The sequence below is a fragment of the Rhinolophus sinicus genome, linkage group LG10 (genome assembly GCF_036562045.2).
Source record: "Rhinolophus sinicus isolate RSC01 linkage group LG10, ASM3656204v1, whole genome shotgun sequence".
NCBI classification, from domain to species: Eukaryota; Metazoa; Chordata; class Mammalia; order Chiroptera; family Rhinolophidae; genus Rhinolophus; species Rhinolophus sinicus.
In genome coordinates this window covers 64089449-64105136 of record NC_133759.1, presented here as the reverse complement: position 1 = coordinate 64105136, position 15688 = coordinate 64089449, and positions in this window count along the sequence as shown.

Sequence of the window (15688 nt, the reverse complement as noted above, 5' to 3'; positions counted from 1 at the left end):
TTGTTGACAAAAGGCTGTAAGCCTGAGACCACATCTTATCATTTCTCTATCCCTGAATTTGCCACTTCTAGGCACATATTACAAACTGCACAAGAGAAGCAGGAGGGATATCTAAGCCATGGAGGTTTCTCCTAGAGGAGCGAGGGGTACCAGCTCCACACAGGACTCTTCAGCCCAGAGTACTGGTGCTGGAAGGAAGAGCTCCTACAACATCTGGCTGTGAAAAACAGTGGGGATTCTGACCATCTGGGTGGAATGGAAGGCTATGGGAACCCCAGATGTCCTCTTAAAGGGCCCACACAGACTCACTCCCTCGTAGGCACTCGCCCTGGGCTCCAGCAGAGGGACAGTGCCTCAGAGGTCTTCAGAGGCATCCAAGGAGCAGAATGAAGTGTGTGCCTTCAAGGCGAGGGCGGGAGGACAGTCGCTATTTTCTGGAGCAGCTGGCAGGCAGGCACCATCTTTCCTGTGTTGAGCCCATCCCCAATGCACATGGCCAAATCTGAATCTGATTTGTCTGGTGAGGTCCATTGCTCTCCCCTGCTGACTCATTGGGGCCCTGCCCCACCCAGCTCCCCCAACACCAGAGGCACTTCCTCAATGAGCAGCCAGCCTCGCCTGTATTAAACTCTTTCTTGGAAAACTATCAAGTTCATCAGCCCCAGGCAGTTGGCGACTGGCCTCAGTGTGCTCTGACACTTCTGCTGAGTAGCCCCAGGCTCAGCACTGGTGCCAAATAGGAATCTACATTAACCTAGTGACCACAACTCTTCCCGGTCTAGTGATTCCCTGAGACCTTGCCTTGCCACACCCAACTTGCATACCAAATGAGGCTTTATCAGTGGCTGGACCTTAAGGGAGTTGACAAGTGTTAGCAGGCCTCAGGGTGTCCTAGTGTTTTGAGGAACTACCCCAGACATGGTACTGGTGGCAGATGCTTTCAGTTTGTAGTGTGGCCTCTCCCACATGCTTCCAGGTGTAGCACAGATAACGAACAACAGTGGATTGTTTTGTAGCTCCTACCAGGTAGTGTCTGGCAAGTCACAGGCAGTGGGTGACCTGGGACTGAATCAAAGCCCCTCTCAAGAGGCCCCAGAACCAACACTGGAGGGGGGCTTCATACCACAGCAGAGCACCACCCAATTACCCTCACAAGTGGCACACACAAAGCGTTACCTCAACAGGCACCAGAGCCCACTGGGGTGAATTATACTCAGTGGGGTAAGTCCCCTGCACAGCAGCCCATAATCTGTGGATGTGGCCAAACCCTATAGCCAATCAGCCTGACCATCACTCCCACCCACTGACATGCCAATAGCAATCAAGGCTATAACAGGAGGGCACACACAACACACACAAGGGACACCCCCTGGAGCCCCCTGGAGCAGGTGACCAGGGAGATTGTACCAGGGCCCCACAAGGCACCTACTACATAAGGCCACCTGAAAAGACTGGGAGACATAGCAGGTCTACCTAATACATAGAAACAAACACAGAAAGGCAGCCAAAATGTGGAAATGAAGAGATACATCCCAAATGAATGAAGAGGAGAAAACTCCAGGAAAAGAACTAAACAAAATAGAGGCAAGCAACCTATCAGATACAGAGTTCAAAACACTGGTTATAAGAATGCTCAAGGAACTTAGTGAGAACTTCAATAAAGAGATAGCAAGCATAAAAGGACATAGAAACCATAAAAAAGAACACGCCAGGAGTGACAAGTACAATAACTGAAATGAAGAATACACTAAAAGGAATCACCAGCAGACTAGATGAAGCAAAGGATCAAATCAGTGATTTGGAAGACAAGGTAGCAGGAAATACTCAAGTGGAATAGCAAAAAGAATAAATAACCCCCCAAAAATAAGGATAATTTAAGAGACTTCTAGGACAACATCAAGTGTACCAACATTGGGTACCAGAAGGAGAAGAGAAAATAAGGGATTGAGAATCTATTTGAAGAAACAATGACTGAAAACTTTCTTATCCTGGCAAAGGAAATAGACATTCAGGACCAGGGAACACAGAGGGGCCCAAACAAGATGAACCCAAACAGGCCCACACCAAGACACGTTATAATTAAAATGGCAAAAGTTAAAGACAAAGAGAGAATCCTAAAAGGACCAAGAGAAAGGCAACTAGTCACTTATAAGGGAGCTCCCATAAGATTGGCAGCTGATTTCTCAACAGAAATTTTACAGGCCAGAAGGGATTGGCACAAAATATTCAAAGGGATGAAAAGCAAGGCTCTACAACCACGGGTACTCTACACAACAAGGCTATCATTTACAATCGAAGGCTAGATAAAGAGCTTCCCAGAAAAGAAAAAGCTAAAGGAGTTCATCACCACCAAACCAGTATTACAAGGAATGTTAGAGGGACTTCTTTAAGATGGAAAAATAAAAGATCAAAATTATGAATAATAAAATGGCAATAGCTACATATCTGTCAACAATTACTTTCAATGTAAATGGATTAAATGCTCCAATCAAAAGATATAAAAAGGCTGAATGGATAAGAAAACAAAACCCTTACATATGCTGCTTACAAGAGACTCACTTCAGATTAAAAGCCATACACGGATGGAAAGTAAACGGATGGAAAATCGAAACTAACAAATGACAATAACAAAAAGCTGGCATAGCAATATTTATATCAGAAAAAATAGACTTTAAAGCAGAGGCTATAACAAGAGAGAAAGACAAACCCAGTAATCTCACTTCAGGGTATTTACATGAAGAAACCCAAAATGCTACTTCGAGGGAATGTGTGTATCCATATGTTCATTGCAGCACTGTTTACAATGGCCAGGATTTGGAGGCAGCCTGAGTGTCCATCGATGGATGAATGGATAAAGAGGAGGTGGTACATATATACAATGGAATATTGCCTGGCCATGGAAGGGAATGGGTTCTTACCATCTGCGGCAGCCTAGACGAACCTGGAGGGTATTGTGCTGAGTGGAGTATATCAGACAGAGAAAGACAGATGCAATGTGGCTTCACTTATATGTGGAATCTAAAGAACAAAATAAACAAACAAAACAGAAACAAGCTCATAGATACAGAAAATATTTGGATGGTTGCCATATGGGAGGGAGGGCGAGGCTGTGGGTGAAAAAGGTGAAAGGATTAAGAAGTACAGATTGGTTGTTACATGGTAGTCCTGGGGATGTAGGGTGCTGCATAAGGAATACAGTCAATAATACTGTAATAATGCTGTCATATGGGTACTAGGTTTGTTGGGCTGATGGGTGGGAGGGGTTTGGGGGGCAGGGTGAAAAGGGTGAAGGGATTAAGAAGTACAAATTGTAGTTACAAAATTGTTATGCGGATGTAAAGTAAAGCATAGGGAACATAGTCAATAACATGGTAATAACTATGTATAGTGCCAGGTGGGTGCTAGCCTAGTCAGGGGGATCAGTTCTTAAATTATATAAATGTCTAACCACTATGTTGTACACTTGGAATCAATATAAAATAATATTGAATTTCAACTGTAATTGAAAATTTTTAAAAGGGGGGAAAGTGTGAAGGGGAATAAGAGGTCCAAATTTCCAGGTATAAAACAAATAAGTCATGGGGTACAGCATAGGGAATATAGTCAATAATGTGATAGCGTAGTACAGTGTCCGATAGTTGCTGAACTTACCATGGTGATCACTTCTTTAAGTACATAAATGTTGAATACCTATGGTGTACCCCTGAAACTAATATAATATTGTATATTAGGTATATTTTAATAAAAATCTTTAAAAAAAACACAGAGAAATCCTTGTCTTCCCACAATAAAAAAAATAAAATAAAATAAAAGCTTGGTGGTTGAGTAATTAGTTTTAAACATTGTCTTCCTCCCAAATCCATACACACACATCTGTGGCTGGAAATCTCACAGAGGTTACCCATTCAGTGGGGAGTACTATAAGCTGGTAGAGTAGGTTGGTCTCTGGCTAGTTTTGAGGATTAAAAGCGTATTTTGAAAATTGGCATCTTTTAAGTTCCCTTTCTCCCAAGGAAATGACTGACATCTGGTTGGTGTGATTTTGTGATCTGGGAGGCTGTGTCCAGCATCCTAATTAATTTCTATGAGTTTTGAAGTTCAATCTCCACAAGAACTCTTCAAGGCAGGTGGTGTCATCCACTTTGCAGATGAGGAAACTGATACTGTGGATGTTTTGGTCCCCAGCAAAGCCACACAATGCTAAGTGGCCAAGCCAGGGAGAGAAGCCTGTTTTTTTCTAACTACTTCTCAATACCTACCTTGGTCTCTACAGAGAGTTGGCAGAGCACATAACTCTTTGGGAAAGACTGTCTTAGTGCACCAAGGTGGATATCAGGCCATTATAATAAATTGTTTCCTTTTTATTGGGTTGAAAGAAAATGCAAACGTGAATACTGTATATTAATAGGTTTTATGTGTAACTAATGTTTGATGGGCCGCTATGATATCTAGTAATACAGCAGGTGATCATTAGATTGTAAGAAGAGGAAAATGTGCTTTATCATGAGAAAATGCAATCCTTTCTAAAAGGTAAAGGTAGATAGAGAAGATTGATTTGAAAGGTCAGGGTTAACAAGCTCATTAACTGCTAGGTTAAAATCCAGCTCAATCCTTCCCTTTTTTCAGATGAATAAATCATTTATCTAAATAATGCCCTTCATTGATATCCTGGGGCTTTTCTTCTAGACATGGCCGGGATCTGATGCAGTCTTGTGCAGTAGAGGACAGGAGCTCAGAGCATGGGCAATGGAGCTAAATGTTAAAGCCTAGCTCTGCCCTTCACTGGCTGGGTAACCTTGACTGAATTATAGAACCTCTTTATACCACACTTTCCTTAACTGAAGAAAATGAAGATAAAACCTACCCCTTAGAAGTGCTGGAAGAACACATGGGACAATTTATGTCATCATGTTCTCCAATTCCAAGTAAGCTCTCAAAAAATATTAGTTATTATTATCTTCTAGAGATTCAGAAACTTTTTTTGCAAAGGGTGAGCTAGCAAATATTTTAGTCTTTGCAGGCTAACAGACTTTGTTGCAACTTATTCAATCTGCTCTTATAGCTTGAAAGCATCAATAGACAATATATAAACAGCCTGGCTATTTTCCAATAAAGCTTTTTCACCTAAGTAGCCTGCTGGCCAGATTTGACCTGTGGGTCATAGCTGGTTGACCCTGTTCTCATCTAAACTATGTAGGAATACACATTCTAATTTGAGCATGGGTCTTCCGAGGATGGAACATAATTGCAGTGAGGGTTGACACACGACGCAGGACTGATCTCTCCGTTCTCAGTTGAGAACAAAAGGACTGCTTTTTACAGTTCAGTGGTCACAAATCAGGATTCTTGATAGGAGAGTCTAAAAATATGAATTCCAAGATCCCACCCAGAAAAGTGATATGACCTAGGAATCTGTAATTTTCATAGGCAATTCTGATGGGCAGAATCTTGCCTTGAATCTTTAGGCACTGAGCATTAGAGCCACCCAGGGAAGAACGATGAATGAAGTCCATATACCATATTTTTCAAGCTTAAACTTGTCTTGGGCGTAAATCTGCCTTGAGGAACATCTAGAGCCGTGGGGTGACAACTGAAAGTGTCGCATCTTTTCTTTTAATGGACCCAAATTCATCTGAGAGATAAATCGGGCTTATCTGAGATCATGAGATCCCAGAGGAAATCTCAATGTGGGCAAGTTGCTTGTCACTTGTGAACGTGGAACACCAACATGGCAAACTCCTTATTAAAAACTAACAAAATAAAATTTGAACCATGTTTCCACAGTCCCCTTGAAAGAGGTTGACAAAGATTTTGTCGATATGCCAAAAGCAAAGTTGCTTTGGAATTTTTTTTAACCACCAGCCCTTTATAGGGTTTCTTGCCTGACTGTTGGTGCAAGCCATGCTTTACATTGCCTTTCAGACTTTGCTGTTTGGCATATGCTCTTTCCTTTATTTGGGATGCTAAAGTAAATATCACCCTGCCACCCAGATTACTGCTTTTTATATTTCGGATTTTGAATAAACGTTTATTTAATATTCATATTGATCAGTCAGCATGTCACTTTGCTAGTGGGGCACGGTTGGAGTCAAAGTTAAATCGCTACTGAGACAAAATGAGGAGGGCACATGACCTAGCTTCTTACCCTTGACTTTTAAGCTGGGGCATCATCATCAGCAGCATCTTGGATTAGCTTGGATGAGGCAAAGCAAGAGGATTTTCCCATCTATCTTTGCAGTCCATATAGATTAGAGGATTATTTGGATACTTCTCTCTGTTGCTGTGGAACCGTAGAATAATCCATAAATGAGTATAAACAAGATTTCTTTTTTTCAATTTATATTATAGGAATTCAATTTTTTAAAGTAAGATTCATTTTATTTTATTTTTATAAATTTTATTGGGGAATATTGGGGAACAGTGTGTTTCTCCAGGGCCCATCAGCTCCAAGTCTTTGTCCTTCAATCTAGTTGTGGAGGGTGCAGCTCAGCTCGAAGTCCAGTAGCCCTTTTCAATCTTCAGTTGCGGGGACACAACCCACCATCCCATGCGGGAGTTGAACCAGCAATCTTGTTGTTAAGAGCTCGCGCTCTAACCAACTGAGCCATCTGGCTGTCCCAGGAATTAAATGTTTTAAATGTACTTTTAAATCTCTTAGATCGAAACAATTCTTTGTTGCTCAAGTGAGCTCTTCGAGTGAGGACAAAATGACATTAACCTAACCACAAATTGCTCAGCTTTATGATTTAATGGAGCAAAGAAAACTGATTTATTAATAAAGTATATCGCTGAAAGAGAATCTTCGTGGAATTTCAGACTGTGCAACGCGTCCATTTTTATTGGCTTCACTTTGTTATGCTTTCAGAGCCATTTATAATGTTATTTCACTGAAAATTCCTTTCCATATTGTCATTTGTCTTCCATCTCCAGAAAGCTTCCCATCCAAATTAAAAAAAAGAAAAGTTAGCTTTCTTCTTTCTTCTACACCTCCTTAAAATCAATTGAAAGTGGCATCTCCTGGGAATGAGTCCATCTCTTATCCATGTCTGAAGTTTCTCCTGTTCCCAGCAGGGGAAGAAAGTGGAACTTCCTTTCAAAGATTTTGCTCTTCTTAAGAAATAGACCTCAGACAAATGCTCCCACTCCCTTCTTACTCAGAAGTGATCGGCTTTAACATTCTTTTCTTTTAACAAAAGTAATCACATCCATCTTCATGGGCATGTTATCTGTACAGTTGCACAAAAAGCCCTGTGCTCAGAAGGACCCCACACGTACTTTAACATTCTGCTGCTGCCGTCTTGAAATTCCTAATAGTCTTTGAGTCAGGGGCCTCATGTTTTCATTTTGTACTGGGCCCGGCAAATTATGTAGCTGGTCCTGGTAATAATCAACATGTTAAAGCACTAAATACTTTTCTCCAATAAACTTTTTTCCTTATGGAAAGAGACAAACAACAAAATGGCAAAATTTTTCCAAGTTCTTACTGTGAGTCCGGATCTATGCTAAGTAAGCATCGTGTGTGATCACGTTTCACCCTAAGCAATCCTATAGGTACTATTATGGTCTCCATTTTTCCCCAGATGGGGAAATCAAGATTTAAGAGAGGTAACATGTTGCAGGCGATAGAACTGAGGGTTGAGGCTGTTTTTTTCACATAGTTCTGCTTCCAAAGACCACTACACTATCTAATAGCTAATTGTCAGTTCTTACTTTGAAATCAATGGTTTAAACATTTAACTGAACTCACATTCAACCATTTTCTTCAGGTAAATATTCTGTAAGTTATGTGGACACTGGACATTTCCACCTCATTTCTGGGTGTGGAAGTACCTCCAGGCTGCATGAGTGTTGTTTCTTCCACTTTCACAAAAATATTTTGACTTTTTTTTATTTTTATTCTGTCTTTTCAATATCAGGGAAGGCCATTAAAAACTGTATTTGATATGTTTTGCTTCTATCTGCCCCGTATGCCTTTCCTTTTTTTCTCTCATGATCAGCCCTACAATTTTTTTTTTTTTTTGGATGGCCCCTCCTCCCTCTCTTTGTCCTTGTTATTCTACTGGAATTGCACCCACCTCAACCCTAGATAATAAAAATCTTCCATGATTTGGACACCATCATCCCCAATGGTTTTATGATTGATTCAGGGATGGGCAAGTTTGTGGGAATCATTGTGAATAAAAGAAGCATTGTTTTCCCCCTGCTGAACTGGATAATGTAAAGTAAGAGCTCTGTGGGCTTTCAAATTCAGTCATAATGAAGACATGGAGGAAGAAAAATTCCTGATGCTCCTGAGCTACTTGATCCATTTATGTTCATTCTCTGAACAATTTGATTTCATGACCCAAGAAAATCCTTTTTTGCTTAAGTCACTTTGAGTTGAGTTTCTGTCATAGGCAGCTAAATGAGTTCTGGTAGCATAAATAGCAACTGTATTTGTTGAAGAAAAACAAAGCTTTCCCAAAATTAACATGGAAGACTAGCTAAACTAGTAACCATTCACATTGTCTCAACTTGTGTTCTTTAATAGATGGGAGTAAGTACAAGTTCTGGTGCGAAGAAACAGACATGCTGAGAACTAAGAAAATCTCAAAGTCAAAGGTCATGTGCTAAACAATCTCAATATTTTTCCTTCCCTTCTGTTTGCTGCTATTTTTTCTTCTCCACTTGAAGTTCATAATTTGCTAGCTTTTGAGAGAAGGTATCCACATCTCCTTAGCATATGGGAAATAACAGTAAGAGACCCTAGGTCATTTATATATGGTATTATTTATTTTATTCTCAAAAAGCCACTTTTGAGTTTTTCTACTCTTACTATTTGCAGTTGAGGAAATAGTGGCTCACAGAGGTAAAAATCTTGCCACATGAAGAAAGTCTAAACTCTTATGAGTCAGTTTGTTTTCCTACTGCCTGGCAGTCACCACTGTACTGTAGGTGATTTAAAAAAGAAAATTGTCTAATGAATGAAAGACCTATCAGAATTCTCTTTCTTTAGCCCGAAGCCGAATCATAGCCTTTTATGCACTGAGCTGGTTCTCCAGTGTAACATCACTCTGCCTTTGGACTAAGGAAATGATAATCTCTTCTAAACTGTTTCAACTGAATGAGTGGATACTCAGGAATTGAACTTACTAAAGGGCATTTGGGGGAACTTAAAACGAAATACAAGTTTTTCTTCATTTCATTTCTATCAGAAAAAGACTTTGCCTTGGGTACCTAATTTTTCAGATTCTTTCAAACACAAAGATTCTATTCTTAAAATAAATATGGAAAAATCTATAAAGTACATTTGGCTCTGACAGAGCTATGGTGGACAAACTTTTGTGTATGTGTCATTTTGGTAATCTTGTACATATTTTCATACAGGTCACATGGCTAACTTTGTCAGCGTTGGGAATAAAAGAGAGGGGACTTGACTCCCCTCACTTGCTAAGTGCAGTGCTGGCAGCCATCCAGCGAGTGCAGGGTGTGCAACCATCTCACTCAAGACTATTTTTTGCTTTGGGAGATGTAAGCATTAGTTGTCTATATGTTTAAATCTGCAGAAGGACAGCCCATTCTTAACTTTACTATATGGATCTGAGTCATTTGAAGGGAAAGGGCACTCTCCTAGATATTCCCAGGAAAGAGCAGGTCATCATTTTATGCCTCACAAATTCGTCCTGGCAGAACTGTCTTATTGATATGATCTAAAGTGATAGGTGATGGTGTCGTGTCCAGGTCTGAGTTTGGAACATCTGTTCCCATCTGTTGTGTCCTTAGCCAGGTACTCAGTGTCTTGGACTCACAAGGTTCCTTTCTGTAGAATGAGGATAATAACATTGATCTAGCTAAGTTGTTGCATAGATTATAAATAATGTAACACACCATTTAGCATGGCTTGGATACGTAAGAGGTGTTCGGTATACATTCTTTGTGTCATGTCCCTTAGATGTTCATGAACTACCTGGCACTCTTTCCCATTCCCAGGCTCTGACTCCTCCTCTGGAGCAAGTGGAAAAGCATGGAATTGGCAGTCACAAAACGTGGATTTGAATCACAGTAACACTCCTCATGAAAGGAGTTGCCAGATTTACCAAATAAAAGCATAGGACACCCCATTAAAATGGAATTTCAGGTAAAAGACAAATAATTTTTTAGTATAAGTATATCCCATGAAATACTTGGGACATACTTACACTAAAAAACTACTTGTTATTTATTTGAAACCCAATTTTAATAGGGCATCCCATATTTTATTGGCAACAGTACCCATGGGCTATGTGACCTTCAGCAACTCATGTAATATCTTCAATATTATCACATCTAAGGATAATATTAACAGCAATTACTGAAGAACTATTATATGCCACCAAGTTTTTCAATCATTTTATCCCCATAGAAAATGCATGAGCTAACTTTGTTATTCCTATTTTGCAGATGATAAAACGAAGACACGGAGAGGTTCAGCAACTGACCCATATCCATCTAGGTAATATGTAGTTGAACCAGGGTTTGAACGCAGTTGACTGTGCCCTACTATCTAAAAAAACGCAATTATATGTCCACCAAACACTGGCTCCATGTGAGAAAAGCAGATAATACATATTGGTATAATCCCCACATAGCTCAGTCTCATGAAGTCAAATTTGAAGAAACCTGGTTCAACTGCCAAAAAGAATTTTTAAGAATTCCATTAAAGAGAGCCCAAATATTTGAGTGACACCAAAATTCTCTTCCTTTTCCTGCCACCTCACTCATACTTTGCAATTCCTGAGGGATTTCTCTCCTCAGTATTTCCACTCACCAGTGACTTATTTTTCCTCTTTCCCCCTCATCTTCTGTTTCTTAGCCCCTTATTATGTAGATTCACTTATGTAGGTCTCTCTCCTAGAAGAAAGAGTTTACATTCTTTAGAAGAAGGAAAATGGGACTGGCAATTTCAAAATTTTCTTTGGTAGGCTGGGGGAGTTGTTCAAGTTCACGTACATTTTACACTCTGGGCTCATTCAATGTAAATTTCCTTCTGTTTCCCTTTGCATTTGCCCTTATTTTGCCCACTATTATGGAGGGCTCTCCTCCATGGCTCCATCTTCGAATTTTGCACATGGTTTGACAGATACCTGAGATTCTTGGACACAGAAGGGGACTGAGGCCCATGAGTATTGCCTGAGATTATTGTGTTACGCTAAAGAGATACATGAGAAAAAGGCAGAATAAAGGAACTTCTTAAGAGGAGGTTTTTCCAGGGAACCAAGGGACAAAACAGACAAAGTGAAAATATACTCCAAGAAAATGCCTTTTTGGAGTAGGAAGCCTTTGTGGACTCAGGCTATTTCCTCTGGATCATTGGCTCCTAAATCCTGATAGATTGTTCCATACGATAAAAAGATGGCTATTCAAAGAATATATCTGTGGCCATCTGGTCCATACCACCTTCCTAACTACTGTTCAACAATAAGGCCAACATTGGAAGTGTACATCTGGGGTTTATAAGTATGTTCTAGTGACTGTCCTTCTGGAGCACCTGGTGGAATTCACTTTTAGGTTATGTTGACCTTTAATTCCAGCAAAAAAGTTTCAAGTCCAGGACTTGATATTTGTAAGCATTAAAACAAAAACAAAACAAAAAAACAACAATAAGATTTAGAACAAACATTTGTTTGTCAAAAGGAACATTGAGATATTACTTATGTCACATGTTTCATAACTTCTACATGTTTGTAGGTAAATATTTGTATCAGTTAATTATTTTGCTATTTGAAGTTTTTCTCTGTCTTGTTCTGATGTGTAGATATTGCAGAAAAAACATCTTGGCATATGGAAAATAAAAATAAAAAACCCCAGAACATTTACATAAGACATTATTTATTTTATTTTCAAAAACCTACTTCAGAGTTTTTCTACTCTTGTCATTTTGCAGTTGAGGAAATAGTGGCTCACAGAGGTAAAAATCTGCCTGAATCACACAGCTGAAATAGTGTAGAACTGAGATTAGGGCTCAGGGTTTTCTGGCTCCACAACCTGTGCCCTTGCCATGTTGCAGAGCAGGACTCAAAAGCACAACGAAGGATCCGAACAGACATTTCTCCAAAGAAGATACACAAATGGGCAACTAAGCACACGAAAAGATCTCAACATCACTACATCATTGGAAATTCAAGTCAAAGACACAACGAGATACCACCTCCCATCCAATAGGAGGGCGTTATACATAATAACAAGTGTTGGTGAGGATGTGCAGACATTGGACCCCTGTATGCTGCTGGTGGGGGTGTAAAAGGTGGAGCTGCTGTGGAAAAAGGTAAGACAATTACTCCAAAATTTAAACAGAATTACCATTTGATCCAGCACTTCCAATTCTGGGTATTTTACCCCAAAGAAGTGGAAACAAGGACTCAAACAAATATTTGTACACCCATGTTCATAGCAGCATTATTCACAATAATCAAAGATAGAAGCAACGCAAATGTCCCTTGATGGATGAATGGATAAAGAAAATTGGTATGTACACACAATGGAGTATTATGCATCCTTAAAATGGAAGGAAATTCTGACATATGTTACAACAGGTTGAGCCTTGAAGACATTATGCTAAGTGAAATGAGCTGGCCATCAAAGAACATTGTACGAGTCCACTTATATGAGGCATCTAAAGTAGTCAAACTCATAGAGACAGAGAGTAGAATGGTGTTTGCCACAGACTGGGGGAGGGAGAAATGGGATATTAACATCTAATGGGTGCAGTTTCAGATTGGGAAGATGAAAATGTTCTAGAGATAGGTGGTGGAATGGATGCACAGAAATGTGAATGTACTAATGCCATAGAAATGAAAGGAAAAAAAAGAACCCCACCCCCACATTCACACATGAACTCTAAGCAGTTTCATACCCTGCCATTCAGACAGTATAGTTCTTGTTGGTGAATCTTAGACACCAAATGTTTATTCCCAGGCCCACCCAGTAGGACCGGAATAAGGCCCAGTACTGTGCATTTTCCACCCGCTGCACAAGCAGCTCTGAAGCCGCTTCATGGATAGATAACACACGTTTGAAGGAGGCCCATTTTGCAATTGAGAAAATTTAGATTCCCCAACATTTCAGAAGTAGGAATTGGTGATCTGGAATTTGTTTCCAGACAATCTGACTTCAGAATCTGCTCTCTTGAGCCCTGACATGGAAAGCCTAATAATACACATTTAAACTTTGGGTATCATCTTGTCCCCAAAGTAAAAGACATGAGCTTCTGGCAAATTGGGAGATAATTTTGGTGAATATCGCTGCAGAGCAATGGTTCTCAACTAGGGTTGAGGTTTTCCCCTGTGGACATTTGGCAAAGTCTGGAGACACTTTTGATTGTCAAAATTGGAGGGGCTACTTACATCCATGCGTTGACACCAGGGTGCTACTAAATATCTTAGAATGTACAGGACAGTTTCCTCCACCTCTTCCCCAAATAAACCAAAGAATTATTCAGTTCAAAATATGCTGAGGTTGAGAAATTTCCGTGTGGATGATATATTTAGACCTTCTTTAATGAAATTCCTTTACAATTTCTTTTGGTGGTTGAAATGTGCTTCTTCAAATTTTACTCCATGAAACTGAGCTGCGTGGGAACCCCAGATGATTTCAATTTGATTTTCAGGGAATGTTGGTGTTATCCTTGAAAGCATTTGATTTTGCTAGTGAAGTAGTATCTATTCAAAGCATGCTGCTGCATTACTTAGTGAATTTTTCTTAACTCAGTTTTTTTTAGGATCTTTACCCAGAGATCACATGTAAATTGGGCAAAACATCATGCATCAATTTTCCCTTATAAATATGTAAAATTTTAGTCTTGAGCAACCTTGTATATATCATGAGGTCTTCACAATATACTATTTCATTTTTACTGTGTGTTCTTTCAACTTGCTTTTAGAGGTTAATTCCAGTCTAATGACTTTGTAACACTTGCAATACATGACAGCTTGTGTACTAATGTTCTCACCTTCCTCTACCAGACCCTTTGGAATACAAATTTTCATCACTGAAGCAGAACTCATTCACTCAAACGATTCTGAGAAAAACAGAGATTCCTATGATTCCTACATGATTTTGGGAGTTTTACCGGCTGTTGATCAGAGCAACTGTAATCTGAGCTCTCTGTGGAGAGATAATCAGAACTCTTCCTATGAAATTGAACCACGGACTGGGAGGAATGGACTTGGCATTCCATCTTCCATCTTGGTCAGCTCTACACCACCATGGCTGTGGCCAAGCTGGTGGGCTTTCTGAACTTCGCAGACCATGAGTTTCATATCCAGCGTCTTGTCTTCAAACACAAAATGAAGAACGTGGTGTGGACCAGAGGCATCTCTGTCCCAGACGGTGAATTCAGTCAGCCTGTGAGGTTGACTTCTACATTGATGAGGATTGGTCCTCATCGCAGACACCAAGGTCACCAGGAGCTGTGGGGATTTCTTCATCCAGCAGATTTACAAATGTGAGGAGCTCAATCGAACCCTGAAGAAAATGGGACAGAGACCCTGAGTACATCCACACTTGCGTTAGTCAGGAACCTATTTCAATGTCTTTGTCAGTGGGGTGTGTTCTTGCCACTCTGAAGCCTTTATGTAGCTCAGCCATCAGCCAGTGAACTGAGTTGAAGTTTATTTGAATCAAGGACTGAAATATTTTACCAGTCTTGGTCATCTCTACCCCCGAACAAACTTGACATCACTAAAAGCAGAACAACAAGAAATCATGTGCATAATGCAAGAGGAAATACACCCCCACCCCGGAAGAATTCCAAATATAAAATTCCAAAACCAGAATTTAACCAAGTCTCTAAATCTAACAATCTGCTTGCAGTAAATCAGGGAGCTAAAGGAACAAATAAAATGACACTATGAGAATACTATCAGCCAGAATCAGAATGCTGGAAATCCACCAAATACAATGGACCTTGTTTGGATTGTGTTTCACAAACCAACTACAAAGAGACATTTGAAACAAGAAGGAAAATTTGAACATGGACTTGATATTAGTTGGCATTAAGAAATCATTGTTAATTTTGTCAGTGGTGATAATGGCATTGCTGTTATGTAAAAAAGGAAAGGTAATCATGCCTATTGCTAGCAACAATGTTTTTCTAGATATGAGATTTCACTGCATTACATCAGATGTTCAAGCTAACTATGTTTTTAAACTGGGAGAAAATGAGTCCTATCACACGCCCTTGGCAGTAACATTTAACAATGGGTTATCTTTCAGTCATGAACTGTGACGTGGATGATGATTGTCCAACACAGAAATGACAGGAAGATTTAAATGTTCACAGCATAAAGCACCTTGACAGAGGCAAAAGCTTTATTTCAACACATTAACTGAATTAGCAGTAACTAGAAGTAACATTCAGCAGGGCCATAACGGAGAGAGAGGCAGAGCCAAAATGTTGCTGAGAGCACACGATGATGTTGCATTAGCCAGATCATGGTCATTGGCACTGAGAATCCCTGAGATGAGCTAAAGAGCATTTTGCTGACCTGTGTTTCCATCAAGATGTTTGAGCTGGGAAAATGGCACATTTTGCTTACAGATCTTTTGGACAATAAAACATGACAAAACGAATGCAACTAACCAGTGACTAAGTCAGTACTTAATGATTTTCAGTTTAATAACTCTCCGTTTAGTTATAGAAAGGCAGTGGTGAAGCTATTTTTAAAAATAT